Source organism: Equus quagga, chromosome 6 (genome assembly GCF_021613505.1).
Source record: "Equus quagga isolate Etosha38 chromosome 6, UCLA_HA_Equagga_1.0, whole genome shotgun sequence".
NCBI lineage: Eukaryota > Metazoa > Chordata > Mammalia > Perissodactyla > Equidae > Equus > Equus quagga.
Genome location: NC_060272.1, coordinates 107,689,107 through 107,712,201, shown reverse-complemented (window position 1 = coordinate 107,712,201; position 23,095 = coordinate 107,689,107). Strand labels below are relative to the sequence as shown.

General features: G+C 41.5%; 1 protein-coding gene across 2 annotated transcripts in view; it reads right to left on the bottom strand.

Moving 5' to 3' along the window:
- PDCD1LG2 (programmed cell death 1 ligand 2) overlaps positions 1-2,270 on the bottom strand; it is a 63,373-nt gene extending 61,103 nt beyond the window's left edge. Inside the window, exon 1 of one of the 2 annotated variants that reach the window (XM_046664619.1) lies at positions 2,130-2,270. The gene's annotated coding sequence lies outside the window, so the exon portion shown is untranslated. Of the gene's footprint in view, positions 1-1,509; positions 1,804-2,129 lie in introns of those variants that run through there. The other variant, XM_046664618.1, reaches the window with a different exon arrangement.
- Between the last annotated feature and the right edge of the window lie 20,825 nt (positions 2,271-23,095).

Here is a 23,095-nt window from a genome sequence, read left to right as displayed (position 1 = left end):
CTTTATCTATCCTGGAGTTCTGTGTGTTAATTTGAAGATTAGGGGAACACAAATAACCTGAGGGAGCCCCACTGCAGTAGAGTGAGGTGTGACATTAGGAGGTCAGGCTGCAGTTACCTTGTTACAGGGTAAGTCAAATATTCAACAGTTGAGGTACATGGTATATTTGGACATTGCCATGTGGAATAAAAATGACACACGACAATCTATGGACCACTGTGCAATGCATCGTAAAGCAAGTCAACTCTGAAACATGACCTGTAATACTGTCTCTGAGGACATTTACACCATCTCCTTCTCAAGTCAACCCCAAACTGCCCCCTGTTTGTTACAAATATCCCACATCTGGTGATTCACCTGCCATTTCATCAAATCAATTAATTCAACAATTCAACAAGCACCCATTGAGCACCTATGCACATTGTGAGGCACCGTACTAGGCACTGGGGATTCAGAGAACCTAAAAGGTGTGGTCCTTGCCCACCTGGAGCTCCAGTTCGATGACAAGGCTCACAACAGGAGAAATCTGAAGAGAAGACACCTTGAAGCAGTAAGCAAGAAAGATCCCGCTGACAGAGTCAAGGTACTGAAGGTGAATAGACCAGTTCTGAGCAGCAAGAGCAATATGGTTCATCCATCCATACACTCTTAGGCTTGAAGGGGAGCTTGCGGAATACCCAGGTCAATTGGCATTTGACTCCTGATACAGCTGTCTATGCTCACAATGAATATTCTTACTGTGCATTTTGTCAGTTTACATCTATCATTCCCTCCCACAGAACCATAAAATTTCGTGGTTAGAAGACCTTATTAGTAGGCAATTTCACTCAAGCTTCACCTCCTCACTTCAACTCTCTCTCACGGGGATCCATTGTTATCTCTTTTCTACTACGTGCACCCAGGTGGTGAGCAATAAATAGCAATAGCTGAAGTTTTCTTTCGTTTTGCTAACCTTTCTATCATCATTTTATATAGAAAAATAAGCCTTTTAGTAGACCTCAAATCATGCTTTTGTTAAATAATGGTTGCCTGTATAAGTTAATAAAAATCACAGTTTTTTGTTTTTGTTTTTTTTAAACAGCTTCCTCTTAGAGCACAGCTTGTAAACAGGCTAGCTTGGACTGTTGACTGCCTGCCGAACAGATAATCACAAACAGATGTCACGTGTAGAAAAATAAAACTTTTAAGTTCCATTAACCCTCCAAAAATTCTAAGCTGAGAGACAGTCTCAAGCATAGTTCAATTTATTTCAGTGCACATTTCTTTTGAGCAGTAAAAAATCTCACCTCATGAAACTGCCCAACAAGAATAATAAACATAGAGACATGCAAGAGACAGGAAGCAATCAGCTTGTTTGTGCCTCTGAGCACAGTTTCTGAGCACAATTTCTCCTGTCTCCAATGATGTTGAGAGAAACTGTGCCCACACTTTCCCCCACCATGGCAGCCTCGTCACCATCTACGACACCAACCCAGAGTATGCGAAAATTACAACCCACTCAATACTCACGTCAGGACTTGGCACGGCTCCTCAGGCAAAGAGGTAAAAGAAAATAACAAACAGTTGTTCTTTGTGTCAGATTCCTTCATAGAAGCCAAATAAACTAACAGCCCAAACAAAACAAAATAAAATAAAAATTTAAAAACCTAGATTGCTGCCTAGACCACTGCAAGAACCAGTAGCTCCAAGCCAGGTTTCTTTCTAGTAGGCAGAGGGACATAAGTGGATGAGTAACAAAAATGCCATCAGAATGTGGGGATAAGGCATATTAAGCAAGACAAGAAAAGATGTCATCTCCATCCAGCTCAGACTTCCTTGTAACACGAGGGTAACAAAACCAGAACTAGTTCTGAGGAATTGAACAAAACCCAGCCTAGTGAGAAGTTTTGGTTTTGCTTTCAATGTCACTTGTCTGCATGCAAAGACTCTTGAGCTGTGTCGCCATCAAAGCTGGGGGTTTAGGATTAGGAGTAGGAGGGAAGTTTGGGAGTAGGAGAAGAGGAGAGAAAGAAGAATACCAGCACGTTCTAGCTGTGCGCCAGGAGCTTTACACAGGTATCTCTATTAGTTTCCTACAGCTGCCTTAACAAATTACCACAAACTGAGTGGATTAAAACAACACTACTCACAGTTCTCTCACAGATTTGGAGGCTGGAAATCTGAAATCAAGCTGTCGCAGGGCCACACTCCCTCTCACAGCTCCAAGGAAGAATGCTTCCTTGCCTCTTTCTATCTTCTGGTGGCTCCTGGCAGGCCTTGGTGTTCCTTGTCTTGTAGCTGCATCACTCCACTTGTTACCACCCAAGGGTGGTCATCTGCCTGCTGCAAGACAAGCCAATAGTCAGGAGGCGAGGTGGTAGGAGAGAAAGGGTTTTTTATTACAGCTTGCTAGCAAGAGGGAAGATGGCCCACTAATGTTCAAAAGAACCATTTCCAGAACAAAGACTACAGACCAGTTATATATATATATATATACACGGGGCTGGTCTCAGGGAGGGGGTGGGCAGACATCTGCTGTTAGTTCCTGATAGTCTTTTGTTTTACTGGATATGTGTCAGAGACTGGAACAATGCCCTATACCCTGAGCTTTCAGTTGTCTTGGATGATGGCTATCAGCATAGACTCTCTGCCCAGGGGTCATCACATTCCTAGAGAACTCAAAAGAAAGTTATCATCTTATCACAGCTAGGAGGGGCCATAAAATCCACAGAGCCTACAAATCCCTTGGAGACAGACCCTTGCTTATCTAGGCAAACTAAAGCAAAGATTCAAAGGGGCTAGTGTGTCAGGGTTAGTTAATCCAAAGCCATTCAGGGGCTGGCCCGGTGGCACAGCGGTTAAGTTCACACGTTCCGCTTTGACGGCCCCGGTGTTCGCTGGTTCGGATCCCCGGTGCAGACACAGCATCGCTTGGCAAGCCATGCTGTGGCAGGTGTCCCACATATAAAGTAGATGAAAATGGGCATGGATGTTAGCTCAGGGCCAGTCTTCCTCAGCAAAAAGAGGAGGATTGGCAGCAGATGTTAGCTCAGGGCTAATCTTCCTCAAAAAAAAAAAACAACACAAAACAACAAGAAGTCATTCAAAGTTACAATATGGTTTCTTTTCTACAATATGGTTTCCCTTTATGTCAACCTTGTGTTGAGCCGGTAGCACAGTCTCTGCCTTCATCTTCACACGAACTTCCTCCTTGTTTGTATCTTTGAGTGTCTTCTCCTCTTCTTAAAAGGACACCAACCATTGGATTAGTGCCCACCGTAATCTGACATGACCTCATCTTAACTAATTGCATTTGCACATACCCCACTTCCAAATAAGGTCACATTCCGAGGCTCCAGATGGACATGGATTTTGAGGAAACACTATTTATCCCACTACAGTACTTCATTTAATTCTTGGAGCAACTTGTGGTCTAGATACTGTTAGACTCATTGTACATATGAAGAAACAGTCAAGATCAAGTAAACTTTCCTTGATTGCATGACTGAATCTGAACTCAGGCCTCTGTGGTCCCTCATACTGCGAGGCTTTTCAGTGGTGAGACTAAACCCAGTTGGCAAGAAAAGGCCAACTTGAATGCAGGCCTGGATGACCAATCCCATTCCTATGGCCCTGTTCACCTTGGGTTCAGAGGGGTAGGGTCAGCAGAGATGGGGCTCTGACATTCAGACAGGGTATGTTTTCTTAGTCACATTTCTCTAATATTCTCTTGTCCTCTCTCCACGCCTTGCCTCTAAGACTCCCCTGCCGAATTGTTTTTCTTCTGAAAAATCAGTGTTCTCCTTTCCTCCTTCTTGTTCTTTTTACTCCATCCCCCAAGGAAGAAAGAATGAAACTTGTAGTAGCTGTAAATGTGAGTGGCTGCCTGGACCCCAACAATGGGGCTGTGTCTGTGCAAAACTGTCCTTTCTTTGGGGACCTGCTTCTCCACCCACAGCTCCAGGCTTGTGGTCTCAGTGGGAGTTGACTGCTCTTACCTGACCTTCCTCCCCGGCCACTGTGACTGGCTGAGGAATGGGCATACATCCCCTGTATGACTCCGAGAGTTTAGTATCCATCAGAGTTCCTGTCTCTCATCAGGAGGGAGATACACTCCTCACTGTTTCCCTTCCTCTATCTCGTCTAAGCTCCCCCCGACTCTGCCCACCTCTCCTTTCCACTCTTTCCTCTGGATTCTTTCTCTACACACCTAAGTTTGAGAAAACAGACTCATCTCAGAGCAAGGGAAGGCCTAGGTGTTTTCATAACAGGGCCTAAATAAAACTCAAACTAATATCTCAGCACGTTTCGTGCCTTATAAATCTATATGCCTTGAAAAAATACTGGAGGGGGAGATACCAGAGTATTAACAGGGATGTTTCTGGGAGGAGGACTTGCAGGTGATTTTTTTTTGTTTCTTCTTTTTGTTTATACTTTATTTTCTAAATAACTTGCCATGAATACAAATTGCTTTTGTAAAGACATAGAAATAATTTTTAAAATGGAGTAATGGAGAGTATAAATTGCTAAACAACAGTGACGAGAAAACATTTTAAGAACGTGGCAAAGGGCTTACATTTGTTTCTAATTTATTTAATTTAGCTTTGTTCTCTTTATAATAGAAGATCCCTGAGAGGCTTAGCTGAATTGCGTGTGTGTGTGTGTGTGTGTGTGTGTGTATTGTTAAAAATAAGACAACTGGCCCCAAATGGAGTCAATTATCCTAAGCCCCATGTCACCAAACCGAGACTTAATGACAGTTTTGGCTCCCCCAGAAATGGAGTTTTAAACCAGTCAGTCAAGAATTGCTCAATCAGCACTATTTAGGTAATTTGCCTGGGCCCCTGTCATCCCCTAAAGGAAAGTGACCTTGCTGTCACCAATTTGCTTTTTGTCTAGTATAACTTTCTTGCTCCCCTCCCTTCTGCCTATGAAAGTCTTTCATTTCATATAGCTCTTTGGAACTCCTTTCTATTTGCTAGATCGGATGCTGCCCAGTTCATGAATCATTGAATAAAGCCAATAAGATATTTAAAATTTACTCAGTTGAATTTTGTTTATTAAAAGTGTGTAGGATGATACTTGGTAATGGAAAATTGGAACTTAGGTCATAAATATTGCATTATAAAAAGCATAATAATGATCTCACCAGTGTACACAACCAGTCTACATGGCCCCTTCCATTTTATAGAAGGAAAAGTTGAGGTGAAGGGAGATTATGAGGCTCTATCAGGATCACTCTGAGAGTACAGGGCAGAGTGGGGCAAGAAATACTAAAACAATTTCTGTCCTTTCTTCCCAGAATATTTTCCTCCAAATGCAATGTAATACAATGCAGTGTATGTAATGTAATGTGGTGTAATGTAATATGATGTAAATGTTCATGTAATGACCTAGAACAGTGTTTGCCACATAGCAGGTGCTATATCAGTGTAACTATTTCAGGTCCAAAGAATAAGTCCAGTCTTTCTCACTTTGCTAGGCCTTATAGGTTGAAAAGAACACAGGCTAGGAGTAAGAAGGAAATACATCCAGAGTTTTGGGGACATGGGCAAAGAGCAAGGACGGGGTGAGAACTGCAAGGAGCCAGCAGTTTATCTAGCACCAGCCTTAGCAAACTTCTCAAAATCAGGAACCAAGGTTTTGATATGAGTGTATCTGGAATATGATGAAAGGAAATGATGGCTAGCCCCCTCTCTTGAAAATGGGGAGGGGGGGGTGGGGTGGTTGTTGGAGGTGGGGAGAGAGTCATAGGCAGCTGGGGGCAGAGAGAGGAAGGAGGAGTCTACATGGGGGCCACCTCCAAAATTGGCCTTCCTTGAGTTGTGGTCAGCCCAGGGACTGGAGGTGGGTCCCTCGTCATCATACTAGAAGTCACACACTTGGCTTGGAATCCCACCTCATCTCTGCCTGCTCAGGAAGGCCTGGCCTCAAAGTAACGGAAGGGAAAGAGTGGATGGATGTTCCAGCCAGAGCAACAGAGGTGGTTGGTTGTTTTTAGAAAGGAGGTCCAGATTTGGCTCATTCTCTGAAAATAACTCAGATAAAAGGGTGTTTATTGCAAGTTTAACAGTTTGTTGTAAGCTACTGATTATGTGCTTTTCCTGCCCCAGTTCCCTCTATGTTACTGAATAGGGAAGAAATAACTGGGGAGATGGCTCCTTGTTGAGAAAACAGTTACTAAAGTCACAAAGGTCAAATTTCAGTAAGGCCTATTTCCCAGGCGAGTCTCCCAGGTGCAGGGTTGGCAGGGAATGAGGATGCAGAACGGGGGAGGGTGGGAGATGTTCAACTGGTCCACGGGCATTTAACAATGAAAAATAAAAGAGAGATTCAGGAGCCAAAGAGGAGGCTCGTCACTGACCAGTTGCCAGAGGAACTCAAGGGTGGGTCTGGAAGCATTTAACTGTTTTTCCAAATTGTTTTTTTTTTTTTTTGCCTTATGTTACGTTAAGGAGATGCAGTCACCAACCACCCCGAACCAGACCAAACCTCACCACAAGAGGTGTGCCTAGGACCTTTGCCTTATTTTTACTGCTAAGATCTCCTCTCCAGGAGGAGCTTGAGCCTTATTACCATAGCCTGCAGTGTATGTGGAAGCATGTTTTCCTACTGAGCCTGTGCAAGAGAGTACCCACCTCTCCCTTTTGAATATTCATTCCCCATCCAAGATAAAAGATCCCTACTTCCCTTTGTTTGGGGACGCCATGACTCTGAAAATGATTCCTCATGGCCTCCTATTTGCCACAAATATACTTCACTTTGTGAGACAACTCCTTCTGGTGGAGAGTCTGATTTAACCCTCTAGGAGATGAACCCACTTTGGTTTCGGTAACAGATCTAGGGCCTGGAGGCAATGTGTACTGTCCTCTTCCCCTCTCATTCTCGGAGAGAAGAAGGGGTTGCTGGGCACACATCCGAAAGTTTGCGACTGCCCTTGCATAGAGATTAACACCTGCTTCTGCCTGGAGTTTCTGAAGCAGGGAGGTTCACTGGAGCATCTCGTGCCTTGAGGTGTGAAGGGCTGTCAGGTTATTCTTAGGGATGGAGAAAAGGAGGGCACCCCTCATTCCAGGCCCCTGAGCCTCACTGATCGCTGAAGACCACAACAGTTATTATGGCTTCAGGTGATGCAGAAGGGGGGGAAGCCAGAGGCATGGGTGTCCTGGGTCCTTCTCAGGGCAAGTGACTTTAGACTGAACAGAGGGAGCCTGGGGATATTTCCCTCCCTGAGTCCAAGATGGCAGAGACACAAGTTTAGCCTGTTCTGGGAGAAGGGGGAAGAGTTGAAAAGGATATGAGATTGGAATTTCAGGTAGGACTGGACTCTGGCAGTTCTCCAAAATGTTAAACATAGAGTTACTGTATACTTCAGCATTCTACTCCTAGGTATGTACCCAAGAGAAGTGAAAATGTGTGTCCATACAAAATACACACATGAATGTTCATACCAGCATTATTCATAATAGCCACAAAGTGGAAAGAAGTCAACTGGCCAGGAACTGATGCATGGACAAATAAACTTTGGTGTATCCAAATAGTGGAGTATAATTCAGCCTTAAAAATGAAGGAAATACTGATAAAGGCTGCAACGTAGATGAACCTTGAAAACAAGGTTCTGAGTGAAAGAAACCAGTCACAGAAGATCACATATTGTCTAATTCCATTGATATGAAATGTCCATAACAGACAAAGCCGTAGAGATAGAAAATAGTGGTTGCCTAGGACTAGGCATATGGGGGGAAGTAGAGGGGTAACTGCTAAAGCGTATGGGGTTTCCTTTGGGGATGACTAAAATGTTTTAAAATTGATTGCAGTGATCACTGCACAACTCCATACATATACAAAAAACTGTTGAATGGTACATGTTAAATGTGTGAATTGTATGCTATGTGAATTATATCTCAAACAGCTGTTCAAAAACATGGAACTGGACTGAGTCATAATAAGTGACCTGTAAATTATGAAATTGGACTGAGATATGATGAAGGTCACTCTCTCCCCAACAGGCCAGGAGGTTTGACAGAATCCTATTCTTTGGCCCAGTGAGCCATTGTGGGAGGTGAGTCACACAGAATGAAACTTGGCTTCATAGGGCGACACTTTGAACAGAAACAGAAGGCAGGGAAATTTCTCTCAGAAAGGGGACAGGTGCTCTGAAGCTTGACTGAAAGAGATAGTGGGGAAGAAGATAGAAGCCTTTCATGAGGGCCTAGGCCTGGATAATGGGCCTGGACTGGAATTATAGTTCAGATACTCCTAACAGGTCCTGCCATTTCAGCAGCAATTCCTATTTAGAGCACAATGTAAGGCACCTGTGCCTTCATCCCCATCCAGGGTAAAAGATACCTTTGTGTCTTCTCAGGGCACAGTGATTTACTTCTTCTCTAGAAACTCCCCCAGATCATAAAATTGCTCCCTGGTAGCCATATCTGTACTATGTCACCTTACTTCCTACCTCCATGGGTGTCTGACCCTGAGTCTATCAGATTCTTTTTCCTGGGCATGTGAAGTGAATCTAAGAGATAGTGAGTTACCTTGTGTGAAAAAGAGAAAGTACAGAATGTAACTGTGGGAGCTGATGACGGGGGAGAGGAGAGGAGAGAGCATCCTCAACCATGTAGTCCAGAGAAGCTCTTCAGAGAGAAACTGAAGAAAGAAGCAGATGAGAAAGATAAACAGCCCTGACTAGAATCCTGGTCCTTGTTCCAGTTCCTTCCATAGTCTAGGTTGTGGTCCCAGTGTCAGGTTTGGCTAGATACTTGTGTGGAATTACGATTTTTGCTCCAGTGGGTCTCTTACATCAGACAGCACCAATAACACAAAAGAGCAGAGGCACCTGAAATTTACCTACTGCTGCTGCTGACCCAGGCCTGACCTCATTTTTAGGGTGGTTGGGGGGAGAAAGACAGGTAGACCTAAGGAACTAAACAATCTATGTGCATCCCAAAGTCTCTTCTTTCTCCAGGTCCTGGCTCATCTCTGGGAGCACAGAGGGAGGCCAGACTGTTGAACCCAGACATCTAGACCTGCCATAAGATGAACCTGGTGTGGTCCCAGCAACGCAGGACTGAAGGATTCCCCGAGCCAGCCTAAAATTCTGCACCCAATTCCAGTGCATGTGGGATAGGTTTTTCCCACACCACCAACCAAGAAATTCTCAGACACTAGCTGGGTGTCCTACCACTCAACTCAATTCTGACACTATCTACCCAGAGTAGCATCAGATCCCACAGGCTGAGAGCTCAGTTCTACAAGACTGCCCCCTACCTCCCCACGTTAGATGCCAATCACAAGCCCAGGTTGTTACCTGGGCTTCTGATTGGCCACCTACAGATTGAAGGTTCCCACAACCCCCTCCTTGGGTAAAATTGATTTGCTAGAGCAGTTCACAGAACTCAGGAAACCCATTTACTCACTAGATTACCAGTTTATTACAAAAGATATTAAAGGATACAAATCAACAGCCAGATGAAGAGGTAGATAAGATGAAGTCCTGAACAAAGGAACTTCTGTCCTCATGGAGTTTGGGGCCTGGCATGGTGGCATGTGGGAGCATTCTGGTTCCCAACCTGGAAGCTCTCTGAACACTTTCCTTTTCAGTTTTTATGGAAGCTTCATTACACAGGCATGATTGATTAACTCATTGGTCATTGGTGATTGATTTAACCTCCAGCCCTTCTTCCCTCTCGGGAGGCCAGGAGTGGGGATAGGGGGTAGAACTGAACATTCCAATGCTCTGATCACATGGTTGGTTCTCCTGGCAACTAGCCCCCAACCTTAGGTGTGCCCCAAAGTCACCTCATTAACATAACAAAAGACACCTTTATAGCTTTCATCCCTTAAGAAATTCCAAGGGTTTTAGAAGCTCTGTGCCAGAAATGGAGACAAAAGACTAAATATACATTTCTTGTTATAAATCACAATATCACATAGCTGTTCCACCCAGGGACTTCTTAACCGGGGTTGATCAGGACTACTACATGCTCCCAGGACTAAATGGAAGAGGGAATCTATCTCCTGAAGCCTGGACCCCGCATCCTTTGGCCTTAAGACCTGGGGAAGCAGATGCAGCGCTTGGACTAAGGGAGGAGACAATTGAACTCAATCTCAGGTGAAAGAAATCAGAGGTTCTCACACTGACTCTTTGGTTTCAACTCAGTTAAAAAAAGTGAGAGGCTGCCTGGTGGTACAGCGGTTAAGTTTGCCCACTCCGCTTCAGCAGCCCTAGGTTCAGTGGTTCAGATCCTGGGCCTGGACCTGTATACACACTGCTTATCAAGCCATGCTGTGGTAGGCGTCCCACATAAAAAATAGGGGAAGATGGGCACAGATGTCAGCTCAGGGCCGGTCCTCCTCAGCAAAAAGAGGAAGATTGGCAGTGGATGTTAGCTCAGGGCTAATCTTCCTCAAAAAAAAAAGGGCGAAAAGATGATTCATTCCTTTTCAATCAGGGGCAGGAGACAGGTGACTCATGTTTTGGGGTCAGATCAGTGGTTCCCAAACCTGTCTGCACATCAGAATCCCCTGGGAAACTTTGAAAACATAGATATGCCTGGGCACTACCCCAGACCTCCTGATTCAAAATCTCCAGCATGGGGTCCAGAAATCTGCATTTTCAAAACTTCAATCAGATGGTTCTGAAGTAACCAGCCTGCTCTAATTAGTGGCTTAGCATTAGGGACTCCCTGGGTTTGATGATATTGGTCACAGCAATCCTTGTGAAGAAAAGTGAGTAAAAGGGAGAAAAGGAAGGTGAGAACCCAAAGACCAACCATGGCTATTTCAATATGTGGCTTACATCTCTGTCTGTGCTTCTTGGGTTTTCTTTCACTAAGAAGAGCTGGTTCATGGTCCTCAGTTTTCCAATGGGGGGAAAATGGAAGCTCTCAGATATGAGTTGATCTCTCCTAAGATGCCAGAGTTGGTGGCAGGTCAGCTTTTGGAAACCATGGTAACTGGTTAGCGGTAGTGCTCTGTGGAAAATAGAGAGAGCAGTGACACAGAGGACAGAAAAGCTAGATCAGGTTCCTCTCCTCACGAGCTGTGGGACTTGACCGCTCTGAGCATCGGTGGTAAAATGCCTGAAGTTTCATAAATGTTTTTTTATAATTTATATACAGTGCCTAGAATTTCTTGAATTAGGTAATTAAAATAAAGTAGGGCTTGCTGATCCCTTTTGCTTAGCGGTATGTGAAAAATCCGTGACTACTTTATTAATTGACTATTCTTACTCTGACCTTGGTGCCAGATGAGATGGAAAACAGAAAATAAAAAATAAAGAAATTGATATGCAAGCATTGCTTTCCCTAACTATGACTCTGGAATCCTAAGGCACATGGCTGTGATTTCCGTTTACTCAGTCCACAAAGGATGTTTATTAATTGAGCAACTTTATGTTCCAAGCACTGGGGATGTAGAGGTGCACAAGACATCATCTCTGCCTCAGGGGGTTCCTGTCAAGTGGGGAGAATGACAAGTGAACAGAATTAACGTAGAGGGTGGTAAATTCAGGCATGGAGAATGCCCAGCTGTCTTCCAGCCTGCTCTGACAACTTAACCACTGGGGGATGCTGGGACCTGTCTCTTAGCCTGAGATGAGATGGTGGTGATGGTGGAGAGCAGTGTAAGTGCCACAAATAGAATAGCTACTAGGTTCATATATGGTCTAGAGAGGGGAATAATTAATTCTAAGTTGGATGACCGGAGAAGGCTTCCTTGTTTTACAAAGGAGGAAACTGAGGCTTAGAGAGGTTAAGTAAACAGCTGGCCAGTGAAAGGCAGAAGAGCTCTCAGGAACAGCAGGAGAAGAGAACAGAGTCCTGCTTCCATCATCCCCTTGCTCCTTCCCAGACCTCAGCACCTTCCACTCCTCCCCAGAGATAAGGAGCAGGTGAACTGCGGGCGGAGCAGCACAGGGATCACGAGCAGAGACCTCTGTCCAGATCTCTGATTCATCTTGTGCAAGCTCTGAGACCTTGAACAAATGGTTTTCTCTTTTGGTGACTGTTTCATTGCCTGTAAAATAGGGATCATAAAAGAACTGCCTCATACTGTTGTATAGATTAAATGATTTGAGACATGGAAAGTGCTTAGGGCCTGTTGGCATACAGAAAGTGCTTAGTAATTATTAATTATTTTATTCTTATGATATTACCTGGTTGATGTGGCCAACCAAGATTGCATTCCCAAAACATCATTAAAACCCGTCTCATTTTTTCCCCTCAGAATTAAAATGTAAAAAGCTTAGTTTTTTTCAGATTGCAAAATGACACATTGTTATCATTATAAAATATTTTTAAATGAAAAAAAAAGTAAAGATTACCCAAATGCCTTACCTCAGAGATAATCACTGTTAATATTTTGGTGAACATAATTCTCTATAGCTTTCTGTACACATCTCTATGAATGCAACTTTAGTAACTTTTAATAATAATAATTTAATAATGTCATTATATCAAGATGCTGTTCAGTGAACTGCTTTTATCATTCATCAAAGATATTTTGGGCATCTATGACAATAATTATACATCCCATGATTATTTTCAAAGACTGATAAGTATTTCATTGTATGGCTGTACCATAATTTATTCAAGCCATCCTCTAGGGATGGCCTCTTAGGTTATTTCCAGTATTCTTGGCATTACAAAACAATAACACCTTAAATGACCCTGTACTGTCATCTCTTGGCCCTTGTCTGATTATTTCCTTGGGAAAACTTACTGTAAGTGGAATCTCTGGACCAAAGGGCATATACCTGAAGACACATGTCCAGGTGGAGTAACTCATTGCAGGAAAACAAACTATCTAGCCAACTGGCTTGACAGGATTTACGTGAATGTGGCTTTTGCATTAACTCAGAACCTAGTTGTAGGAGGGCAACGAGGCCAATGGTCAGTTTGTGGGAGGGCAAATATTTGGAGGCATTCCCTGCCCACAGATTTCGAACATGTTACTATGCTAGCAATTAATTTTTCAGGCCTGAGAAGGGACTCTGTGGGAGAATTTACTGACCTCTTTGTTGGACCACCAGTGCCCTACAATTTCTCTGAATCTCTGGCTTTTCTAGGAAATCAGGTTAGGGAAGTTCAGTTGGCTGAAAAACGTCACTTAACTTTTGAGGAACCTTCTGAGGGTATAACATCCAAGGGTATTTTGTTCCAGTCAGGCTCGGGGAAGATTTTTTTTCTAGCCCCAAATTTTCCTCATCACCTGGTCTTTGATCCTGAGCATTTTTCCTTTGCAAATAAAGCTGGGATGTGAGGCAATGAACAAGAGTGGTGACCATGAGACTCAGCACCTTCTACTGTCCAGAGAATAATGAAAGATGAATAGAGGATGGAAAGGAAAGGGGCACAGGCGGGACTGCAGCGAGGCTTGGCCGGTTTGGACTGGCTCCTCTCATAGATGGAGGGAGGTGAGGGAAGACCTGGCCCCCTACCCTAAACCAGAGGTCGGCCACTCTACACATTTCACTCTTGCCTCCCTTCCTGACCACCTCAGATGCTGTTCTAGGGTAGAACATTCCATCACACAGGCTTGGTGTGGGAGAGAAGAGACCAGAAGGGATTAGTGGAATGTGCAGTCTACTCCTACTTTTAGTAATCCCTAACTGAAGAGGAAAGCTACATGGGCATCTTTGATATTAGTCTTTGTCAGCTCTAGCTCCTTTACTCTTCCCTCCCTGTTTCTTCTGTCCCTTCTTCACGGGCTGCAACTGCTTTGTATCCAATAGACACACATGCTATTGATCTCTCTTGCATGCACACACTCTTTGTGTGTGTATATCTATGTCTATATCTATACTGATCTATCTATACATATATATTTCACAATACACAATTTGTCTCCACAAATTGTTAATTTTTCTAAAAATGTTGTTAAGTAATCAGATTTAATAAACATTTTACTCCATGCACTGTATGTCTAAAGTCATGAAATTATGACCTCACTGCTCAGGAAAACAAGAAAATACTTGGGTCAAATGAGGTACCAAAGACGACCAGAGGCCCAGTCAGAGGTCTGAGCCATGATTTGATACTAAGAATGAAGAGACAGAGATGCTGGGGGAAGTGACGTAAGAGTGGACAGAGTCAGGAAGCCATCATGCAGTGGACGGGAAAGAAAGAAACTGGGCTGGCTGGGAGGGCTGGCCTGAAGAGAGGGAGCGGCGAATTTACACTATGAATATGACAGCCAGGATATTCCCTCCTTGTCTGTACCCACTCTGGGCAGTCAATACTCCTTCTCCTCTAGCAAGAGATTGTAAGGATAATCATGGTACTTTAACTTGCCACAAGCTCACTTGCAAAAGACATTTACTATGTCTTCTTTCTGATAGATGTGTGTGTGAGCACACATGTGTATGAAATTATTCATTTCAAGTATCTGCTTGAAGTTCAAACCAGAGCATTCTCATAACGATCCTGATTTTGAGGAAGTAGTCTCCTGTCTTGCTTCACCCTCTCCACGTTCACCCCTTGGTTCCCCAATTGTCACTATTCTCTTCATACCCACCAAATTCAAGGCTTCCCTGACTGTCCACAGAATTTCCCAGTATCTCCTTTCCAGGTAATCCAGGAGAAATATCAAAGGGAAACTTCTTTCCGAGCTCCATGACCTACATTCATAAATTGTTCTTAGTAGCAATTTGAGTTTTCTGGATCCACTTTCTCTAAAAGTCCCAACTGTCTTCACAACTTAATCCTCTTAATCAATCTACTCAGACACGCCAATCTTGAGAAACAATATTTCTTCTTTCTAGACAATATAATGAAATCTTTGGAACAAAGAGGGATCTATATCCTAGGATCCTAGGACTATCCAGGATATCCAGAAAGCACTTAAGGCTGTTCACAAGGGTCTATAACATACAACAAAAGAGCACCAGTGAAAAGTGGGCCAAGAAGGCAGGGAAGGGGGGTAGAAGAAGAATAAAGGCCAAACCACAGAGTCTCCTCTTCTCCCTGGGCACAAGCCAGGAACGCATGCTCCCACTCAGAATGTGCAGGCTTGCTGTGGTTGAGCTACCATCAGCTTTTTCCAGCCTCACGACACCCATCACCTAACTTTTCTCCCTGCTCCCATGCTCCTTTAATGCTTCTTCCACACTGCAGCAAAAGAGATCTCATAACACAAGCTGGACCAGTCATTCCCCTAATTAAAACCTTCAACAACTTCCCATTGCATTTAGAATGGAATTCAAACTCTTTATCGTGCACTCAGGGTCCTGCATGGCTAGGTTTCCGATCTCATCTTGTGCCCCTCTCCGCCTTGCTTATTCTCCAGTCACTCTGGCCTCCTTTCTACCCCTTGATCATGTTAAGCTCAATCCCACTTCAAAGCTTTTGTGTATATTGTACCTCCTGCAAGAGTACAACACCTTTTGTATGGCTCAGTTTAAATGTCACGTTTTCAGAGAAGCCCCTGTCCTACCCATCCCTCTAAAGTCAGTGCCTGACTCTGTTAAAAGTTACCTTGGTCTCTTATTTATTGGTATTGTTGTACTTTTATAGTCACTTATTAGTTTCTTATAAATCTCTACCCTCACCCCCAGACCCCCATCCAGACTGTGAGTTCCATGAGGCAGGAGCCATGTCTGTTTTGTTCTCTCTTACATCTTCAGTATCTAGCTCAAAGCTTGACATCTAGTAAATGCTCAGTAAATATCAGCTGAATGAAAGAATGAAATTGGCTCTAAGCTTTCTAAGTTAACATTCGACAGTTAAACAATTAATAATATTTCCAAAGTTGAGGAGGTAAAAACGAAACAACTTCTCACTTGAGGAAACACAACTATTTTGGCATTACGATCAAAAGGAACATTTTTCTAGCATTCCTTAGGAAACACACTAAGTGATGAAGTGAAGAAGCTCCTCATCCATATTTTTAGACTATACTCAATGACCGGTTTTAAAAAGTTGTTTCATTAAAATAACCTCAATAGAGGCTGATGACATTGTAGATATTGCAATTCAATGTACTCTTTTCTCTCTTGGATACCAAGACCAATATGGTGTAGTCTAGATGCTCAGCTGTAGCTGACACTCATAACTCTCCCCACAAATCCATATGCTCCTCTTCTCCCAGCTAGACTATATTTCCCAGCCTCCCTCACAGTTATGAGTGATCATGTGACTGAATTCTAACCAATGGAATGGGAGAGAAAATTAAGTGCACTGTTTCCAAGCCTGGATCATAAAAATCTTCCATTGAGCTCCTCTATGCTCTCTTAGTTTAATAAGCTGTATGACAAGACCCCCAAGGAAACCAAGTGTTGAATATAGCAGAGCCATTGTCCACCTAAGTCCTTGAATGACTATATAGAGCAGACTGTCTGCCTAAGTGGATGTTGACTCTGTCCCTTTGTGTGAATTTTACTCCATGCCTAGGATAGAACACACATATTCTTCTACCAACTCATATTCAGCATTTATAATACGCTAGGCCCTGTTTTAAGTTTTTTACACATATTAACTCATGTATTATCCTAACAACTCTCTTGAGTCAGATACTATCATTGGTTCCATTATACAGATGAAGAAATAGAGAAGTTAGACAACTTACCCAAGGTCAGATAAATAGGCAGCAGCAGAGGCAGAATTCACACCCAGACAGACTAACTCTGGAGTCCTTGCTCTCAATCACTCTGCTGGTTTATTTCTCTAATACAGTTTTCTTGAACTCTTTGTTGATGTAGGTGAAATCTAACTAACTAAACAAACCAAACTTTAGTCTTTTTTACAGTGTGAAACGTTTGTGATTCCTAGGACTGTCTGAAGTACTTTGACACTTGACATGAATTATTTTGGATCAACCAGTGTTTAGTACATGTAGGTCTAACAGTGAAATCTTGAGTGTTTCACTACCTCCGGGTTTTATCTTTTAGCTTCTTTGTTTTTTTATAGGGAGATAGAGGCAGTGATGAGACTGTACGATTAGGAGGGGAGATGGTGGGGTAGAAAACACCAGGAATCTGTCTCCCCACTTGGATAACAATTGCACTGGCAGAATCTGTCTGATGTAACTATTTTGGAACCCTGGAGTGTATTGAAGGCTTGCAACTTCCAGGAGACGTCATGTTAAATTGCAGGCAATTTTGATCAATTTCAGCTCGTAGCAGAAGCAGCTACCCATCTCCCATCCTCAGTCCTGTGGCAGGAAGCTATGCACAAGTTCCTGGAGCAGCTTGCACACAGCTTGTGGGAGCCAGGGCTGGCAAAAAGGACTCTGTCCTCCAAATATTAAGGATCACTGATTGCTGCTTCTGATCACAGAGATGCAAAGAGGTGGGTGGCCATTGTTGTTGTACCTCCCCTCATTGCTGCAAGCCCCTTCTCCTCCAGCTAAAGTGACTTCCAGGAGACTTACAGGATCAGTACCCTTTGTTATCCCCCTGCATTTTTCTTTTGTTCCCCTTTTCGGAACCCCACATTGAAGACTAGGACATTCAAAACAACTGCATATATAGGGAAAATTTGAAAGTGACTTCACATGGCCAGAGAAAGGTGCAGCTTCAGAAAAGACCTGAGAAGACCTCAAGTTTACACATCAGGCTGACCCTCGGCATGGAGACAGCCTATAAAAACAACAACAGGGACCAGCCCCATGGCCAAGTTGTTAAGTTCGTGCACTCCAGGGTTTCACTGGTTCAGATCCTGGGCATGGACATGGCACTGCTCATCAGGCCATGTGGAGGTGGCATCCCACATGCCACAACTAGAAGGACCCACAGCTAAAATATACAACTATGTACTGGGGGGATTTGGGGAGAAAAAAAAAGATTGGCAACAGTTGTCAGCTCAGGTGCCAGTCTTTAAAAAGAAAACACAGCAAAATAAAAACAATAAACAAAAACAATGACAAAAAACAGCAAACCTTGAGGAAGGTGGAGAATTTGATTCCCAGAGTTATCACATTGATAGATTCAGATGTCCGGTTTTCTGAAAAAAAAAAAAAATCACAAAGCATACAAATACACAGGAAAGTGTAGCCCATTCAAAGGAGAAAAATAAATCAATGGAAACTGTCCCTGAAAAAGACCTGATGACACGTCTACTAGGCAAAGACTCTAAAACCAGTGTCTTAAAGGTGCTCAAAGAACTAAAAGATGATGTGGAAAAAGTCAAGAAAATGATGTATGAACAAAATGGAAAGATCAATAAAGAGATAGAAAACCTAAAAGCAAACCAAGAAGAAATTCTGGAGCTGGAAAGTACAACTGAAGTGAAAAATTCACTAGAGGGATTCAAAGGCCGATCTGAGCAGGCAGAAAAAAGAATCAGTGAACTCTAATATAGGATAATGGAAATTATCAAGTCTGAGGAACAGAAAAAAAAGATTGAAGAGAAGTGAATAGAGCCTAAGGGATCTGTGGCACACCATCAAGTGAGCCAACACAAGCATTGTGCAAGTCCAGAAGGAGAAGAGACAGAGAAAGGTGCAGAAAAAATATTTGAAGAAATAACAGCTGAAAACTTCCCAAATTTGATGAAAGACATGAATTTCAACATCTAAGAAGCTCAACAAACTTCAAGTTCTGAAGTTCACTGAGATACATTATAATCAAACTTTTGAAAGATAAAGACAGAAAGAGAATCTTGAGAAAGATTGAGCAAGAGAAAAGTGACTCATCACATGCAAGGGATCCTCAGTGAGATTATCAGCAGATTTCAGAAACTTTGGAAGCCACAGGGAAGCAGGCTGAGTCATTACCACTAGATTTGCTTTGCAAAAAATGCTCAAGGGAAATGAAATGACACTGTAGACAGTAACTCAAAGCCATATAAAGAAATAAGGATCTCAATAAAGACAAAAACATGGGCAATTATAAAAGCTGCTCTTATTGTAAGAACAGTTTGTAATCCCACCTTTTGTTTTGTACATGATCTAAAAAATTGATGCATTTAAAAGAATTATTAATTTATTTTGGGGGGCATGCAATGTATAAAGATATACTTTTGTGACTTTGATAATCAAAATGGAAGGGACAGAGCTGTAAAGGAGGAGAGTTTTTGTATGTTATTGAAGTTAAAGTGGTATAAATTCAAATTAAAGTGTTATAACTTTAGGATGTTAAATGTAATCCCCATGGTATCACAAAGAAAATAGCTATAGAATGTACACAAAAGGAAATGAGACAGAAATTCAAGCATTTCACTGCAAAAAAAAATCAACGAAACGCAAAAGAATATAGTAATGCCAGAAATGAGGGACAAAAAGCTATAAAGCATATAGAAAATAGAAAAATGACAGAAGAAAGTCCCTCCTTATTGGTAATTACTTTAAATGTAAATGGATGAAACTCTCCAATCAAAAGGTGAGGACCGACAGAATGGATAAAAACACATGATCCAACTATATGCTGTCTACCAGAGACTCATTTTAGATCCAAAGGCACAAATAGACTGAAAGTAAAAGGTTGGAAAAAGATATTCCATGCAAATAGTAACCAAAAGAAAACAGGGATAGCTATACTAATATCAGACAAAACTGACCTTGAAACCAAAAAGTTTACAAGAGACAAAGAAGGATCTCAATAAAAATAAATAAAGATCTCAATAAAGATAAGTACACAGACAAGTATAAAAGCTAGTATTACTGTAACAATGGTCTGTAATTCTATCTTTTGTTTTCTACATGATTTAAGAAATTGATGCATTTAAAAGAATTATTAGTTTATTTTGGGGGGCATGCAATGTATAAAGATGTAATTTTGTGACAGGATAGAGAAGGATTAAGATATATTAATAAAAGATTCAATACAGCAAAAAGATATAATAATTATAAACATTTACACACCTAATGAGAGACCATCAAAATATGTGAAGAAAAACTGACAGCACCAAAGAGAGAAATAGACAGTTCTATGGTAATAGCTGGACACCTCAATACCCCACTCTCAGTAATCAATAGACAACTGTATAGAAGGTAAGTAAGGAAATACAGGACTTGAACAACACAACAAACCAGCTAGATGGAGCAGACATGTATAGAAGATTGCATCCAGCAACAGCAGATAGACTTTCTTCTCAAGTGCACATGACATGTTTTCCAGGTTAGGTATATGCTATGATAGGTATATTTGTATGATAAGTATCATACAAAGTATCTTCTCTGACAACCATGGATGAAGTTAGAAATCAATAACAGAAATAAAACTGGAAAATTCACAAATTTGTGGAAATTAAACAGTACACTCTTAAACAACCAGTGGATCAAAGAAGAAATTGCAAGGGAAATTAGAAAATACTTAGAAATGAATGAAAACGAAAACACGCATACCAAAACTTGTGGGATGCAGTGAAAGCAGTGCTAAGGGAGAAATTAGCTATAAACAATTCTATTAAAAAACATGAATGATCTCAGGGCCAGCTTGGTGGCATAGTGGTTAAGTTTACATGCTCTGCTTTGGCAGCCCAGGGTTTGCAGATTCGGACCCCAGGCATGGACCTACACACTGCCCATCAAGCTATGCTGTGGCAGTGTCCCACATACAAAATAGAGGCAGATGGGCACAGGTGTTAGCTCAGTGACAATCTTCCTCAAGCAAAAAGAGGAAGATTGGCAACAGATGTTAGCTGAGGGCAACCTTCCTCACAAAAAAATGGATACAAACAAACAAACAAACATGAATGATCTCAAATCAACAACCCAACTATACAACTTAAAGAACTAGAAAAAGAAGAACAAACTAACCCAAAGCTAGCAGAAGGAAGGAAATAATAAAGATTAGAGCAGAAATAAATGAAATAGAGAATAGAAAAACAATAGATAAAATCAATGAAACTGAAATATGGTTCTTTGAAAAGATTAAGAAAATTGACAAACCCTTGGCTAGATGGACTTAAAATAAGAGAGAGAAGAATCAAATTACTAAAATCATAAATCAAAGTGGAGACATTGCTACTAATTCTACGGAACTAAAAGAGATTATAAGAGAATGCTATGAAAAATTGTATGCCATCAAATTGGAAAAGCCTAGATGAAATGGACAAATTCCTAGAAACGTAAAACCTACCAAGACTAAATCACAGAGAAAGAAAATCTAAATAGATCTACAACTAGTAAGGAGATTGAATCAGTAATCTAAACTCTCCCAACACAGAAAATCAGCCGTGGACCTGATGGTTTCAGTGGTGAATTCTACCAAACTTTTATTTTTAAAAAATTTTTATCTATTTATTTAATTTTTTTTTTTTTTTTTTCTGAGGAAGACTGGCCCTGAGCTACCATGCGTGCCTATCTTCCTCTACTTTATATGTGGGATGCCTGCCTCAGCATGACTTGAGAAGCAGTATGTAGGTCTGCACCAGGGATCTGAACTGGCGAATCCCGGGCCGCCAAAGCGGAACTTGCAAACTTAACCGCTGTGCCACTGGGCCGGCCCCTACCAAACTTTTAAAGAGAATTAATACCAATCCTTCTCAGACTTTTTGAAATGATTAAAGAGGAGGAAACACTTCCTAACTCATTCTATGAGGCAAGTATTACCCTGATACCAAAGCCAGACGAATACAAGAAAAGAAAACTACAGATCAATACTTTTATGAATGTTGATGCAAAAATCCTCAACAAATTACTAGCAAACTGAATTCAGAAACATATTTAAAGGATTATACACCATAACCAAGTGGGATTTATTTCTGCAACGCAAGAATGGTTCAACACATGAAAATGAATCAACAATACGTCACATTAACAGATTGAAGGAAAAAATCACATGATCATCTCAATCATGCAGAAAAAGCATTTAACAATACTCAACACCTTTTCATGATAAAAACGCTTAACTAAATAGGAAGAGAAGAAAGCTACCTCAGTGTAATAAAAGCCATATATGAAAAACCCACAGCAAACAGCATACTCAATGGTGAAAGACCAAAAGCTAAATTTACATGTACCATCGGGAACAAGGCGAGGATGTCTGCTTTCACCAATTTTATTCACCATAGTACCGGCAGTTCTAGCCAGAGCAATTAGGCAAGGAAAACAATTGCACAAATTGGAAAGGAAGAAGTAATATTATCTCTGTTCACAGATGATATGATCTCATATGTAGAAAGCCCTAAAGATTCCACACCAAGAAAACGCCGATTAGAACTAATAAATGAATTCAGCAAAGTAGCAGGATACAAAGTCAACGCACACAAAAAAATCAGTTGCATTTTTATACACTAACAATGTACAATCTTTAAGGAAATTATTTTTTAAAATCCCCATTTATGATAGCATCAAAAAGAATAAAACACTTGGGAGTTAACTTAATCAAGGAGGTGAAAAACTTATACAATGAAAACTATAAAACATTGCTGAAAGAAATTAAAGAAGATATAAATGAATGGAAACACATCCCATGTTCATGGATTGGAAGGCTCAATATTGTTAAAATGTCAGTACTCCTCAAAGCAATCTACAGATTCAATGCAATCTCTATCAAAATCCCAGTGATGTTCTCTGCAGGAATAAAAAAAATCCATCATAAAATTAATATGGAATCTCAAGGGACTCCAAATAGCAAAGCAACTTTGAAAGAAGAAGAACAAAGTTGGAAGATTCACACTTCCTGATTTCAAAACTTACTACAAAGCTACAGTAATCAAAGCAGTATGGCACTGGCATAAAGATAGACGTATGGGCCAGTCGAATAGAATAGAGAGCCCAGAAATAAACTCTTGCATATATGGTCAAATGATTTTTGACAAGCTTGCCAAGACCATTCAATGAGTAAAGGACAGTTTTTTCAACAAAGAGTGCTGGGAATACTGGATATCCACATGCAAAAGAATGAATTTGGACCCTTACCTAACACTATATACAAAAATTAACTCAAAATGGATCAAAGACCTAAATGTAAGAGATAAAACTGTAAAACTGTCAGAAGAAAACATAGGGTAAAAGCTTCACAACTTTGGATTTGGCAGTAATTTCTTGGATATGACACCAAAAGCACAGACAAAAAAAGAAAATATAAACAAATTGGACTTCATGACAATTTAAAAATTTTGTGCATCAAAAGCCAATGTCGGGGCCAGCCCCATGGCCGAGTGGTTAAGTTCGTGTGCTCTGCTTCAGTGGCCCAGGGTTTCGCTGGTTCACATCCTAGGTGCGGACATGG